General features: G+C 35.6%; 1 protein-coding gene across 3 annotated transcripts in view; it reads left to right on the top strand.

The window, feature by feature from the left end:
* The window catches only part of SGCZ (sarcoglycan zeta), a 444,851-nt gene that overhangs the window by 108,647 nt on the left and 320,960 nt on the right, over positions 1-15,244 (top strand). The window contains exon 1 of one of the 3 annotated variants that reach the window (XM_072037146.1): positions 11,457-11,530. The exons of 1 other annotated variant lie outside the window; for it this stretch is intronic. The gene's annotated coding sequence lies outside the window, so the exon portion shown is untranslated. Of the gene's footprint in view, positions 1-11,456; positions 11,531-15,244 lie in introns of those variants that run through there. One more of the 3 variants, XM_072037145.1, reaches the window with a different exon arrangement.

Below are 15,244 nucleotides of genomic sequence, written 5' to 3'. Positions count from 1 at the left end.
ATTCAGGAGCATCTGCTTTACGCAAGGAATTGCCATTCTTCTGCTCTGCCCTTTGATTCACCTTCCACATCCTCTAAAGCCTCTATACCCAGGACATAGCCGAGCCTCTTATGAACTGCACACCTTCCCACTGATAAAGAATTCATGCATCTCTGCAGATCAACTTTTTGAATTTTGGAGAGCATAGAAAAACAGTACATGGCAAGAAAATTAATAATCTGGAGAAAAGTTAACTTTCTGAAAAAAAAAATCTTTAACTCTACATCAGTTTTTCTAAAGAAAAAAAAAATATTGTAAAAACAGAATGTATCCTTCCCATTATTTCCTCGTTTAACTGAGTATGAACCCAGAGAATCAGAAGTGTGGGGTCTTGCTCATCACTTTTTGGAAAGATGATCCTATATGTTCAAATACAGCAAATACAGCAATTTTCTAGTTTGCTAGCAGCATCTTCTTAAAAAACTTATTGGAATCCCAATAGTTCTAATCACTAACATTTGCTACAAAGCCAGGGTATGACAGTTTATAATGTAACATGATTATTTTCAAGTGAAATTTCTTTTGATCTGAATTTTCACTTTACCTAGTGGTTTGATTTAGGTCTTACTCCAAGCAGACTGAGGTCTACTGCAAGCTACCAGATGTTGTTTTTATCTACTTTCTTTCTCAAGATGCTTGTCTGTATGTTTAAACTTGCTTCTAAACTACAAAGATCTGTCTTCTTTTCATCTGCTGATCATGAGGGAAACTGATAACCTGACAACAGCCACCTGTAGAAGGACTGACAGAGAGAAAGAAATAAACTGCTAAACTGAAAAATAAATAAATAAATGTGTTTTGCTGTTTCCTGTATGTCTCAGTAGAGACATGTCAGCCAGAGAGACCTATCAGCCAGAAATCTTCAGGGGATAAAACCCTCCGCTATGTCTGGGTGTCTACAGTGATGCTTCTTCTTTGTTGTAATTCTAAACTGATAGCTGGAAAATGAAGTAAGTACTCCTAATCTGAGAGAAGTGTGTTCTCCAACTCAGTGCTGTGAAGAGCAAAAGAATATGGTATGCCCCTGTCAAATCATGATCTTACTGCTATTCTGCACCTAATGCCTTTGGTCTCTTCTCTGGCTGTAGCATACCCTGTCTGTTTACTTACCAAGGTGTGCACCATTCTGAGGAAGCCCAAATGCTGCTCTTTGACCATTTCTTTTTCTTCTGTTGTGTTTTAATTTCAGGGGGGGAAAAAAAAAGCTCTTAAGCTTTTCCTTCATTTTATGTTTTCTTCTAGGCTTACTCACCGTTTATGAGGGTATTGCAGGTTGCAGGAGAGATGGATTTGGGAAAAGCACTGATGTGGAACACAGGCCAGCAGAGGCTGCTCTGTTTTAATTTATAATGATTTGTATCTAGCTTTGTGAGCTTAATGAATTTTTTCTATCAAGTAATTAGATTACAGAAACAGAAGAAACTAGTTGACCTTTGTGGTTGTTCCCTAAGTGTCACAGAAAGAGCTATGTGTCATGACAAAGGTACCTAGAAGGCACCAGCTCACTCGGGGTCTTTCTCCTGTGTTTATACTGTCAGAGCACAGTGCCTGGCCAACACAGCAAGGACACGTAGACAGAACAGTATCTTATTGTCTACTGTTCCTACTGCTTAACCCACATGCTTATTGGTTTTGAGAATTTTTTATCTTGGAAAGGAGACAAATGCCTGTCTCTGTTTTTGAGGTATCTCAATGGTATCTCAAGTTACAAATAATGACGGTGGTGCAGTTGCAGTTGATTTTATTAGGTCAGTTATGTCAGTGACATCAACTGTTGCTATTTATGGTGAATCTGTTAGCTATTGAAAGTGAAAGAATAGTTCCAGTATTCTTAGTGATAAAGGTAATGAATTTCAGAGGAAAAAAAATATATATATATTTCATACACAACAATTAGCCTTCAAATTTTCTTCTTGAGATAGAAAAGTTTAATTAACCTTTATCAGTTGCTTATCATGTCAGTGGATACACTTTGTTTTGTGGTGATGTGCAAATTCAGTCTCCATAAAATGTTATAATTAGTCCCAGAGCTGAGTCTCCTAAATCTAAACAGAAAATGTTTGTTACGATGAAATGGCGACAACTAAAATTTGGCAGTGGAGTGTAGCACTGAATCATTGCTATTGAATCATAATTACAGCTAGATTGGTCAATGATGTGTGGCTAGAGGTTGGTGACAAGGTATGCAATGAAGAATCACAAGATTGCACTACTGTCATAGCTAAAATTTGTAGCAGTTTCGAAGACGTATAGATTTAATGAAAGGAATCTTGGAACTGCATGCTTGATAATGATATAAAAGTATCCACAAAGGAGAAAAAAACTGTGTGTGTGTATATATTGAAGAACAAGTTAACATAATTAAGAATGTATTGGCAAAAACAAAAGCCAAAGCATAAAAAATCACATTAAAGAATTCAATAGCTCTCACAAGTCATTGACAACCAGTACCTTAAAACAGTAATATTATAGAGCATTTATAACAAATTTTGTGTTCTGTTTTGCTTGTTTTGCTTTTTTTTTTTTTTTTTCCTCCCCTCTTTTACCCTGAAGCTGATGAATGATGATTAGAAACAAATGAGATTTTCTAGGTAGTATTCTTGACTGGCCAAGTTTCTTTGCTGTCTCTCTGGAATAAGCCAGTGCATCTCTTAACTAATAGATCTGACAGAGATTCTGGCCATCTAATCCAAAAAGATTAACTGCTGATATATTATTTTAATATAAATTATAAAAACAGTGCCTTTTTGGAATACAGGTCAATGGGCTGTTACAGATTTGTAGCACTCATTCAGAGGATAGTTGCTTGAAAGTGAGAACTTGTAAAGTCAGGTTACCTACACGGTCCATTTTAGATACATTTGAAATATATTAGATATATTTCCTGTATGTTTTATCACTCCCGGCTTTGAGTCTTTCTCATGCTTTTCTCAACAGCCAGAGCTACCTTTCTCTTACTTTTTCAACCTGTTTGACTGTCTAACTTGCATTGATCTTAATTCTGATCTTATATGTTCCTTCTCTCCAACCTAGATGGTTACATTAACATTACTACTTTTGAGGAGAGAGACAGATATTCTCATAAGGGTTTTAACACCTACATGTCTGACCTTTCCAAGTCTCTATTATGCTCTGTTTCTTGTCTCTTCATGCTTGTGATGCAAAATTTAAGAACTGCTTCCTTTCTGCATTCTCTCTGCTGGAATCACAATACTGTGCAAAGCCAGAATGGTAGTCATGTGTGCTTTTGTAAGTGGCTTATTTGTGCAGACAAACCAAAACTGCAGTACATGTATATTCTTTGAACAATGCACTATTTGCCTATGTGCAAACCCAGTGGATGAATTTTTATTCTTGTTTAGTCTAGTATAAGCGTGACAAGTGCATTTCATAAATATAAATTTCTACAGAATTTGCACTAGCAGAATAAAAGTTTAATTATGGTACAGTGCGAACTGCTCCCTTGAAAATGGGGGAAATGGTGGGCTAATGCTGCAAAAAAGATCAGAAAGAAGAATAGAGGAGCTACGTATACAATATTTTATTTTCATTTAAAGCTTTTGTTTTGTTTTATTTTTGCTTAGAAATCTGCTTTTCAGTACTTTGTTCAAGCATTTTCTGGTGCAATATCACTCGGTGATTGTGCCTGTAAAGGCCTGTAAGGATTTGAAGACTTGTTAACATATATGTGTAGATATACATGTATCTCTTCCTGAGAGAATTTTTAAAGCTTTTCCTTATCTTTGCCCATTTTAAACACTTGTTTTGGACAGTTTTATAGTAGAAACTTGTTAATGGGGATTTTATAATTCTACTGATAGCCTGAAAAAAAAATAAAATAAAATCACAGTGTCTTAAAACTCACTACCATCTATGATTTTTGGGGGTATGAAACAGACCATCTTTAAAAACACGTATACTTATGGTTTTCTGTATTCTTTCATGATTAACTATGGAGAAGTATGGTGGAAAAAATAAGTATTAAAAATTTCCTAGTTTACTGAAGCAAAGTAATTATTTTGTGAAGTAATAATGGTTATCATATGTCAAGCCATGTTCTTGGCTGATGTAATATGTATAATTTTAGTCTCTCTTCAGTTTTGTCTTTACAGTTTATTTTTTCCAGTTTTAAGTATTTACAATGCTATCTTGTTGTATTAAGGTCAAGGAAACAAGTAGTTCAGATACTTGTCACTTGGGCGTCTCTGTGGCGATTTATACCTCTGTGCATTAAGCTATTTAGGATGAATTAATTCCTGAAGTCTAAGTGATACTGTCACAGGTGAATACTGGTTCTTTTGTAATGCTTCTTCATCCTCTGCCCAAAATGTTGCTAATAGTTTTGCAGAAATTACTAGTTTTATCTTTCAGAAAAAAAAAAAAAAGTAGGTTTTCTTTCCTCTTTCTTTAGGAATGAAATTCTTAAATTCCTTCCTATTAAAAGGAAAAAGTAGTATTCCCTAACATTACAATTATTTGTATAACACTTAGTAAAAACATTACTAAATTATTTTAGTAATAAATAATAAACTTTATTACAGCTTATAATAAATCAAAACAGTATATCTAAACTAAAAACTAAAAGTGAGCGAGAACAGTTTGTAAATTTGGTATCACTGTATTCCAGTTTGTTTAACTGTAAATGCCTTACTAGCCATGATATCCCACGGGCTTGTATATTTTCCCAGCGTCATGGTGCATGTTGCTATCTAGGTTTATGGGTAGAGAAGCTGAATTTATCAACATTTACCAAAAACCAACCAAACAAACATAAAACAACAACAAAACTAAAACAGACAATCAAACAACAAAACAAACAAAAAATAAAAAACTCAAAGAAACCCTGGATCTGAATGCTTTTTTTATCTAGGGAAAAAATTGGATGCATAGCACACTTTGTTCACTGAGTTCCTGTTTTGGTAATGATCATAACATAGTTCTCATGGTGCATTTTCTTTAAGGTATGTATTAAAACAAAATGTTTAAAAACAGAAAAGGAACTTGGGTGAAATTATTTAGGAAAAAAAAAAAAAGTCTGTCATGCAATCCAAGAAGATAAAAGGCAACAACCAACTTTTACATGTTTTTTGCAATACGAAATAAATATGCATGAAAAGAGATACTTCAGTTACTGCTTTCATTTGTGGTCACATGATTTAGAATTAATTTACCCTATTGTCCTGCTTTGAATGGCTAAATTCTGGTAAATTTGACTGAATGAGAACATAGCTGTGTAGCAAGTGAACAGATTTAGTTATAGCCACTGTAAGAGCAGAAACAGTGATGGTGGGGATAGGTTTTCTATTCAATTGTGTTGTTTTGTTTTTTACAGGCAAAGTGTACCATGTTTGTATTTATTGATGTGGGACTATAATCTGATTCTTTAATTTACAGTTTCTTACAACTTAATGTGTCAAGTATTCATAGAATTTTCATGTAGAAAAATACTTTTAATAGTAGTGAAATTTAAGATCCTAAAGTTTAGAAATGCATGTGTTAGCTTGGTTAAACTATGCTGTTAATTGGTTAAACCAATACAGTTAATTTCTGAAGAGGCAAAATGAAAATGAGAGAATAGTGTTTTTTTTTGGTTTGTTTGTTTGTTTTTTAATGTACTTCAGGTTTGTCTCTAGACAAGATAAGAGAGTTGATATAACTAAAAATGTATAAGGAATCTGGACGGTTTCAATGCTAAAATAGTGTTGTCATTACTGTTTTATAAAACTTCATTATGGAAAGAGTTTTGACTGTTCCTAACTTTTATATTAGTAAAACTCATTTTACTCTTTCAAAACAAAAAGATCCGTATGTATCCCTTAGAATCCTGAGAATCTTACTTTGCACAGGCACTTCATATTTACTTTGATAAAGTTCTTGCATAGACACAGACTTCTGTGCCAGGAATTAGGAATACACTTATATTTGTTCTTCTTTTCTTTTCTCCTCCTTGCCTCCTCCTCCCCTCACAACATTGTCTTGGTTGTTCTGTGTGTCAAAGTTATATTTTTATTGATACTTGGTCTTTCAGACATTTCAATAAAAATTGGAACTTGAAAAAACCCTTAGGACAGCACTGAATCAAAAGCCTTGTTGCTTCCACTACCATCTCCATGGCAAATTTACTGAAAGAGTTTAAACATTAAAGTCTGAATTTACTCCACAACTAGATGGTAATGATAAGAATATGAATAAGGAACAATAATGCTTGAAATACTGGGTTATGAATTTAATTTCACTTATTGAAGTTGCTACCCAACATAGTAACAGGATTTTAAAAAATATTAATTGGATTACAAAGAGAAAATGCATGCTGACTCTGGCCTTTATTTCTTCTGACACTCTGCATGGTCTTGGTTTCTGTTTGGAAAGCTGTAGTCTGAAAATCACTATGAAACAGAGCAGTCTATCTGAGATATCTTATACCCATTAAAAATATTCAAGCAGAGAACCATTTTGGCTCAGCAGGATTTGAAGGACATTGATAAATTTAGAAATTTATATTTTCTTATCTAATTTTATGTTGAACTGAAGCCATAGGTTGCAAAGATGGAAACATGCAATAGTAACTGATATCAGAGCTTTTTCTTTTGCCCGGATTTAGGTAAAGTATAGAGAAATGTACTTTATGAATCTATGGAGATAGTGATTCACTTGTTTTCTTTTATTTAGATTCACAGCAGCACGGTTTCCAAAGATGCTAGATATCCCCTAAACCTAATAAAGTCAGCTGAAGCTCCAGGTGTTTTATACTGCTGGAAATAGAGCCTTAATTGTTCAGTGAAAAATATATAGCAAGCCTGTTTAAACAAATACTGCATGAGACAGTGTTTATTGCATTCTGATAGAGACAGCTTGCCAGAAGTCATATGCGCACTAGGACTGTATTTTAATGCGTTACATTCATCTATCATAATTCTGTTAGCTTTAGAGAAACTACTACATGAATTACCCCAGCTTACACTATTTGCAAAAAGTTTAAAAAAAAAAAAAAAAAAAAAAAACAAAAAAAACAAACAGAAAATATATTCTACAGCTAAGAATTTAGAAACAAATAGTTTAAGAAATTCTGCAGGGCTCTTGCCAAGAAAATCTTTAGAAAATCTTTGAGCCTTCCTATCCCACATTCTATTCAGCAGATCTATTCACCAAACCAGGGTTAGTTCTTCACAGTTCTGTTTCAGTTGTGTTCTGCACTTCAAAAAAATAAAATAAAAAAAAAGGCATGTGTGGAGTTGCATCTGTACACACTTAAGAAAAGAAAGCTTTTTCTTCTTTTCATTCTACTCTGCTGCATTAGAATCATAGAATCGCTAATGTTGGAAAAGGGCTCCAAGATCATTGTGTACAACTATCACCCTACTACCAACGTCACACACTAAACCATGTCCCTAAGCACCAACTCCAACCTCTCCTTAAACACCCCCAGGGGCAGTGATGCCAACACTTCCCTGGGCACTGCCTGACTACTCTTTCTGAGAAGAAAAAATGTTTTGGCCATCCTGAGAAGGGGAAGCACTGTCGTGGTTCCGCTCGAGTGGGCAGCCAAGCTCCACCACAGCCGCTCTCTTACTCCCCCTCCTCAAAGAGGAATGGGGAGAAAATATGTGAAAAGGGCTCAAGGGTTGAGATAAGGACGAGAAAATCACGCAGTAATTATTGTAACGGGCAAAACAGACTCTGCAAAGGGAGATAGTAAGATTTATTGCTTATTACTAACAAGCTAGAGAAGTGAGAAACAAAAGAAAGAAACCAAAAGCACCTTCCCCCCCCATCCACCCTCTTCCACTTCCTCCCCCCAAGCGGTGCAGGGGAACAGGGGAATGGGGGTTATGGTCAGTCTACAGCGCTTCTTCTCTGCCGCTCCTTCTCGGTCACTCTCGTCCCCTGTGCTGTGGGGTCCCTCCCACAGGATGCAGTCCTTGATGAACTGATCCGGCATGGGCTTCTCACAGGCAGCAGCTCTTCCAGAGCTGCTCCGGATATGGGTCCGTACCATGGGGTCCATCCCTCATAAAACTGCTCCAACCTGGGTCCCCCACGGGCAGCAGCTCCTGCCAGGTCACCTGCTCCTGCATTGTCTCCTCTCCACAGGCTATAGGTCCGGCCAGGAATTTGCTCCGGCAGGGGTCTTCCACAGGCGGCAGCCTCTGTTGGTGCAGGGCAACCTGCTCCACCGTGGTCTCCTCCACGGGCTGCAGCGTGGAACCCTGCTCCACCGTGGTACTCCATGGGCTGCAGGGGGACATCCTGCTTCACCATGGTCCTCACCACAGGCCGCAGGGGACTTCTGCTCCGGCGCCTGGAGCACCTCTCCCCCTCCTTCTACACTGACCTCGGTGCCGTTCCTCACTCCTCTCACTCTCCCAGCTGCTGTGTGGCACAGCATTTTTTTCCCTGTCTTAAATATGCTCTCACAGAGGCACAAAACAACATCACTTATTGTCTCAGCTCAGGTAAACAGTGGGGCCCTTCCCAAACATGGGACAGCTTCTAGATCCTTCTCACAGAAACCATTCCTATGGCCCACTACAAGCACATAATTCATCTATATCCACAGTACAGTTTTAAAATTTTCTCTGGAACAGGGTGAAGTTACTTCACGGCTTTTGCAGATGAAACAAAGACCATCAGGTCTCATCTGTGAATCCTCTCTGGCCTGCAGTTCTGATCACGCACTTTCTTCTGGGGCATTGCAGTGCATGTGAAAAGCTGATGATCCCCTTAAGAGTGAGAGCACCTCTGGTTACAGCCAAAGTGAATACTAAGTAAAAGTAAAGTAAACTGGGGATAGACAGAAGCAATGTTGCATTAAATTTTTTTTCCATGTCCATGTTCAAGTGACAGTGACAATTCTGTTATTTCTACAAACTCTCACAACTTAGTCTAGGGCTCCTTCCAGAGAGATACCATTTAATTGAATAGTGTCATTCTGTATGTATCCAGAAAAATAGTCAATAGCATAAAACACTGAAGTATTTTTCCAGTACTTTTTACAGTTAGAATTTTAGTTCAAAAGAAAAAATAATGAAACCTTGTTAAACTTTCCCAATAAGCTTGCTATTTTGCTGTTACTATGTATTTCAAATATGAGGTATCAATATAGTAATTGCATAAGTAGATTTAAAGATGTATGCTCAACACTACAAAATAACGGTAAGAGATTTCAAAATATTTTCTAGTTGAATACCTGCTTAAGATCAACTGTCTTTTCTGCGATACATCTATCTCTTCTTTTAACAAACTAAACCCCACAATGATAGTGATTCCACAATCAATCTGTGCAATCTATTCTTACTTCATTGGTTCTCCCCATAAAAATACTTTCCTGATGCCCATCCTGAACCTATGCTCACCTACTACCCATCTCTTTTGCTATTTAATGCAAATATTGACAAAGAGTTTAATTATGTTTCTCCTTGCACATTCTATGTATTTGAAGAGTCTTGTGCAGTACTCTGTGTCTTCTCTTCCATTCCAGATAGGGACTCTCATTGCACAGTTGATTTGTGAGCTATAATAAAGCACAAAGTAACTATTAATATACTATTGTTCCAGCAATTATACTGTTGCCAATGCCTTACAAGGTAGTGTCTGAGTTCAGTTACATCAGTTCTGCTGTCAGCTGAAAAAGCAATTGAATGAAAAATGAAGATTAAAACTCTTGCTTTCCCACATAAATATCAACTTCTTGTTTTATTCCTTATATTTATTGAACCAAAAAGTTTGCACACAAGTTCTGAGTTAGTTACAGCCTGACGGCAAGATGTTACGGTGTATTTCTTCTGCAGCTTGATTCTCAGATTGTTACCTAGAGACATTTCAAAAATCCTCTCTGGTCCTGCCTTAAGATGGCACAAAAACATCCAAGTTCCTGGCATAAATGAATCTGATGGGAATGTTATCACAAATAACCATATCATAAGAGAACATGTGTTGATATTTCTGCAGTATTTGTAGCTTTCCATGAAGCACAACTCCCTTAGTCTTTTGCAAGATAAAAATGATATTAGCACCTTTATGTATGCTGGTCTCAGTCTGGTAATAGTTATATTTGCAAATATGCCCCAGGAGGGAATTTACCAATTTCATGGAATTATGTTCTTCTTATCATGGCAAAAAGACTTGCCTTTAGTGGAGGAGAAATTGAAGGGAAAGGGAAAAAATATTTTTATTTTAAATAATAAATTAAAATTTAATTTACAGTTAATATTTTGAGGAGCTTGATTACAAACCTAAGGCTCATTTTTCTTAAATGTCTCTTATCACTCTTCTGGAAATCTTCTGCAAGCACTTCTAATTTGACTTAATAGCATGCACATATTTGAAGAGGCCACAGCCCCAGAACATCAGTTGGATTTCCTTCGGTTGTTAATAAAAAAAAAAAGAAAAAAAAAAAAAGCAGACAACAATAACAACAAAAAACACTACATGTGACAAAGATGAGCTTGTATTTGATCAGGTTATTCAGTTCCTTGTTAACTATCAAAAAACATATTGACACAACTATTGTGCAACTGTCAAATGTAATCACCATTTGGTTAACCAGTTGAGAGTAAATAAAGGAAAATTAGTATTTATTATTATTCAGGATGGATGATACATTCTCTTCCAAAATCCACCTGACTTCTTATTGGCTCTTCTTAACATGCATGTTTTTTAAAAAAAGAACAAAAAACAAACAAACAAACAAACAAACAAAAAAACAAACAAGGAATAGTCCTCATTGGACTGTTATAAGGAAGTTGCAAGGATGCAACTTTCACAATTGCTTCAGCCTGCTCCTTTTGGTGTGCTGTTTCATATTCCATGAGTTTTCAGCAGTCTGATCACTTCTATCTTCTGATTTGTGTTACTAAAAACCACAACAACAACAACAAACAAAACAAACAAACAAAACTACAATTACAATGCTCTCTCAGTTGTTGAAAGTGAAAAAGGTACTCAGGTGTTGATTGCAGCATCATTTACAGTTTGCTACTTGCAGTGACCTGACATGTGATATGAAAGGGCAATATCAGTTGCCCTGTCATATTTTCTGTTTCCTAAACTAGGTTTTCTCCTTCCTATACTGACCAGAAGGAAGGTTGTGTTCCTTCTGGTCTAGCATGGCAGTTGGACTGCCATATATTAGGGAGCCAATGGTCTTGGGGAGTGGCAGGAGGGAACACAGAACACAAAATAACATATAGGTTTGTCGTTCTTTTCCACCAGATTTGCTGAGATGCCTGCTTCCACAGAGCACTGCTCACTGGAGTGCTCTTTCTCATCATGGTGGAAGTAGACTTGTGCCCTGGTTACCCTGGGCCTGGGCTATTGGTGGCCCCTGCAATTGTGAGACGAGGAGGGTAAGCTGGCTCCCTGGTTTGCAGCTGTGTTAATGCCAAGATAAAACCAAATGCTAGTACCTCCATCTGTGTAGTTACTAGGGGACAACAGTATAGCCCCCAAGCTCTTCTATATGGAACTGAGTTGAGTCTTCTCTGAAATAAAGGTAATTCCTCTCTTTAGAAGCTATGATATTTCTTCCATTTCCATGCAACAGATTTCCCTTTTGACTGGAACAAATTATGTAGTTCTCACTGCAAAGAGAAATGAAAGAAATGCCAAGGCTATCATCCAAGGTGGAATTCAATTCTTACCTTTTCTATTATGTAAATGTGAAGCAGAACTATTATCTCTTTGATGGAGGCTGTACTTACTGAACATAAAGTAATACAGTTCAAGTGAAATTGCTAATAATTTTATATGGAATTACTGGTAGGGAAAATAACCTTTTTGTCAAAATATGACTTACTAAAAGATGATTCTCACCTTTGCACAGAACCATAGTTACTATTATTACATAATGAAATAAATTCCTTTATATCCTATTTCCTCAGCCTGTTTCAATTTTAAACCCAATTGTTCACTTTGTCTAGCAGATAGATATCTATTTTGCAGTTTATTTCTTGAAAACCAAATGTTGTGTGTGTATATATATATATATATACACACACACACAACATATATATATATATATATACACACACACACAAGGGCTGGCTGTAACAGTAAGGCTTTCTAGATGGAAGTTTTAGGTAGCTAAATGTATTTTTTGTTATTTTTCCAGCATCTTCACCTTTCTTCTTCCTGCCATGTTTTTTTGGATTTATTGTGCTCCTAACTATAGTAGTGTAATTGTTACATACTTTAAAGCATCTGCTATATGCATCTAAAAACTGTCAAGCAGAAAAAGAGACTAAATCTTTACTAGGGAGTCCTTCTCCATTTATATTTGTCAAGCATTCTATGCAAATTTCCAAAAGTCTATATTTAAAAAATAAATAGGAGACACTTGGATACTATTTGACTGTTCTCACAATTTTCTTTCTTCTTGAGAGAAGAAAGCCCACATTAGTGGAAATATACATATAAAATCTTAGACTGAATACCAATATTTAGCCTGGAAATTATATATAACTATTTCATTCGGGAAGGAGTAGGTAATGTCTACCACGCAAAGCCTCATGCTTTCATTTATGTATTTTTCTCAATTCCTTAATAATCTGAAGTGTATGGAATTTCTGGTAAGAATGATTTAATGGTAGGTAGAGTGGAGAAAATGGAAATTATAGACAATTTAGATGAGTTCGTGTGTGTATGTGTCTTTGATCTATATCTGTGGTTTGAATGCATAGTGCCAGGGGGTTTGTTTAATTCAGTTTTTGACCTTCAGATGAGAGAAGAAAACCAAGGACTGATCTGAAAAGATGGTAACATTTAAGTAGTAGTCCACAGCGATATTTGGGTAGTAATGTCTCTCCTGCACTTAGGGCCAGAAGTAACAAAATTAGTCTGTTCTTATTGCAAATTCACGTCCTCCCCTTCCACCAGTTGTCCAGTCTGACCTGAACAAGACTCCGGCTGAGTGCACCTTTGAGAATCGCTGTCCACCTCTTTCTGAGGCTAACTAAAAGGACAGAGATCTGTTCTTTTTCTGTGTAATGAAAAAAATGAAGATCCTTTGAGGGTATAGTATTGACAGTCAATTATCTTTTCAAGAATGGGATTTAATTTTCAGAAAATGAATGCTATACACCTAAATGTATGCTTCAAAAGATGTCTAAGGAAAGATGAGAGAAATTAATTCCATTGTAGGTGGCCAATACTTTAACAAATAAACTTCTGCAATTATTTCCCTTTGAAACTGATGTACTTCTGAACTGTCTCAGGAGCAGAGGAAGAGGGCTGAAATAAAATCATGTGTATGTGATGAATAGTGTGAATTTCTCACATCTCCTTTTCATAAGCATGAAGAGCTCCCTTCTTCTTTGATTCTATTCATTTGGGAAACATGTGGTACATGAGAGCAAACTTTGTTCCTTTTCAAATACTTCTCTGATTTCTTTAAATAAATAAATAAATATATGTATATAAAGCTTGTATCTCCTATTTTACCCATTTCCTCACTCAACATTGGTTGTGAAAAATTTTCCTACAACATTAGACACACAAGAAAAAAAAATCCTCTCTTTTCTACCTCGTATGCAGGTGATTCTGCTTTGTTGAAAGTGTCTTAGAAAAAGAATATTTTGGCAAACTAGTTTGACTTTGTTTTATGAAAAAGCTAATTTTTGTACATGAAATACTGCTTTGCTTTTCAATATGATCATACAGTTTTGTCTAATGTAGACAAAATGGGGATTACAGTCTGACAGACACAATTTAGAGGAATTCATTAATCCTCTTTTCCTTCTCCAACTACTTTTTTTTTTTTTTTCCTAATTTTCCTCTAAGCAAACCTAGGCAGATTTGGTCTCTTAATTCCTTTGTACATTCCACCTGAATGAGTAAGCAGATGTTTATGTTTTACTTACATCATAAGATTTGCCTAGGTTGTTCATATCATTTCTCTTATCTAAAAATTTGGAATCTTTTAGGCTTTCTGCTATCATTTCATTTTAAATGAAATTAAATTGAGTATCTTTTCTCAATGTGAAGGTCATATTAAAAATAATTTCTTCTGCATTGAGGAGAGAGCAAAAATTCTAAAACAAACAAGTAAAATCCTTTCTTACTAGTAGCAAGTTCATAGTAAGGGTACAAAAATTCCAAGCCTAAAGAACAGAATGCTTTTTTCCCCAGTGATCCTTTCATTTTAATTTATGTCTGACAGCTAAACAGGATTTCATATCTATCACGGGATCACAGAAATGGTCTAACTTCAAAAGTTTTAATAATTCTTCAGCAAGTATTTTTAACTTATTTTCAAGTAGTTTTCCAAAACATGCCGTTAGTAGCTAAGGTAATCAGGAGCCCAACAGTTTGATAGACAGTATTGCTTTACAGACAGAGAGCAAAGAGATCCCAAAGGCTTTGTACATAAATCGAAGAAGCCACAGGAAATGGCATTACATGCAAAATGATTTTTGATTATGTATGTGATGTAGAATTTTTCTTTTTTTTTCTGAATATACAGTTCACAGACATTGTGAATATAAATATTATCAGTTACCTAAGGGAACTACAGCAAAAATGTAAAGCAATGAAGTTTTATTTCTGATTTTGACAAGATTCAATAAAATATTCTAATTTATGTATCTTTCATGAAAACCATAAAATAAAACACTAAACATAGGTAATGGTGTAAAAATGTGGTTTATAATTAAATCCTTGCTTGCTATTCTATTAATCACAGAAAAATCTATTAACAGGTTGAGTGAAAGATGGGTTTATGCTGCTTCTCTTTGGGATGGGCTTGGTTCTCTGGTTCTCTCAACTTTTAAGTGTGTTTTAGCCAGCGAATATATAGTATATATGCTTTCATGGGACTTTGGGGGGAGCTTGGGGAGAACACCAAAAAGCTATTATTTGGCAAGTTTCAAGGACTGGTACCCAGACATCTAATCCTGAGCTTGCTATGTTAATTTTCATTAAAATAAATAAATAAATAAATAAATAATAATAATAAAATTGTTTGTTTGTTTTTCTATTAAATGGATTAGCACTGACAGCATGATTGAGTTAATTTCTGGATAATTTAAAATATTTATGGGAGATCTAGAAGACCTAAATTCAAGTGCCCTTTCTTTCTGGTTTGTCGCAAGGATCTGAATCAGATTTTCTTGTCCTAGAGGGTTAACTATTGGGTAAAGGTCAATAAGCACATTGGCTTTATCTGTGTAGCTAGCTGTTTGGAAACTTACTCCAAGTTAATAAATGCAAA

This window comes from Anas platyrhynchos, chromosome 4 (assembly GCF_047663525.1).
Source record: "Anas platyrhynchos isolate ZD024472 breed Pekin duck chromosome 4, IASCAAS_PekinDuck_T2T, whole genome shotgun sequence".
Taxonomy (NCBI): Eukaryota; Metazoa; Chordata; class Aves; order Anseriformes; family Anatidae; genus Anas; species Anas platyrhynchos.
This window is presented reverse-complemented; position numbering and strand designations above follow the sequence as displayed.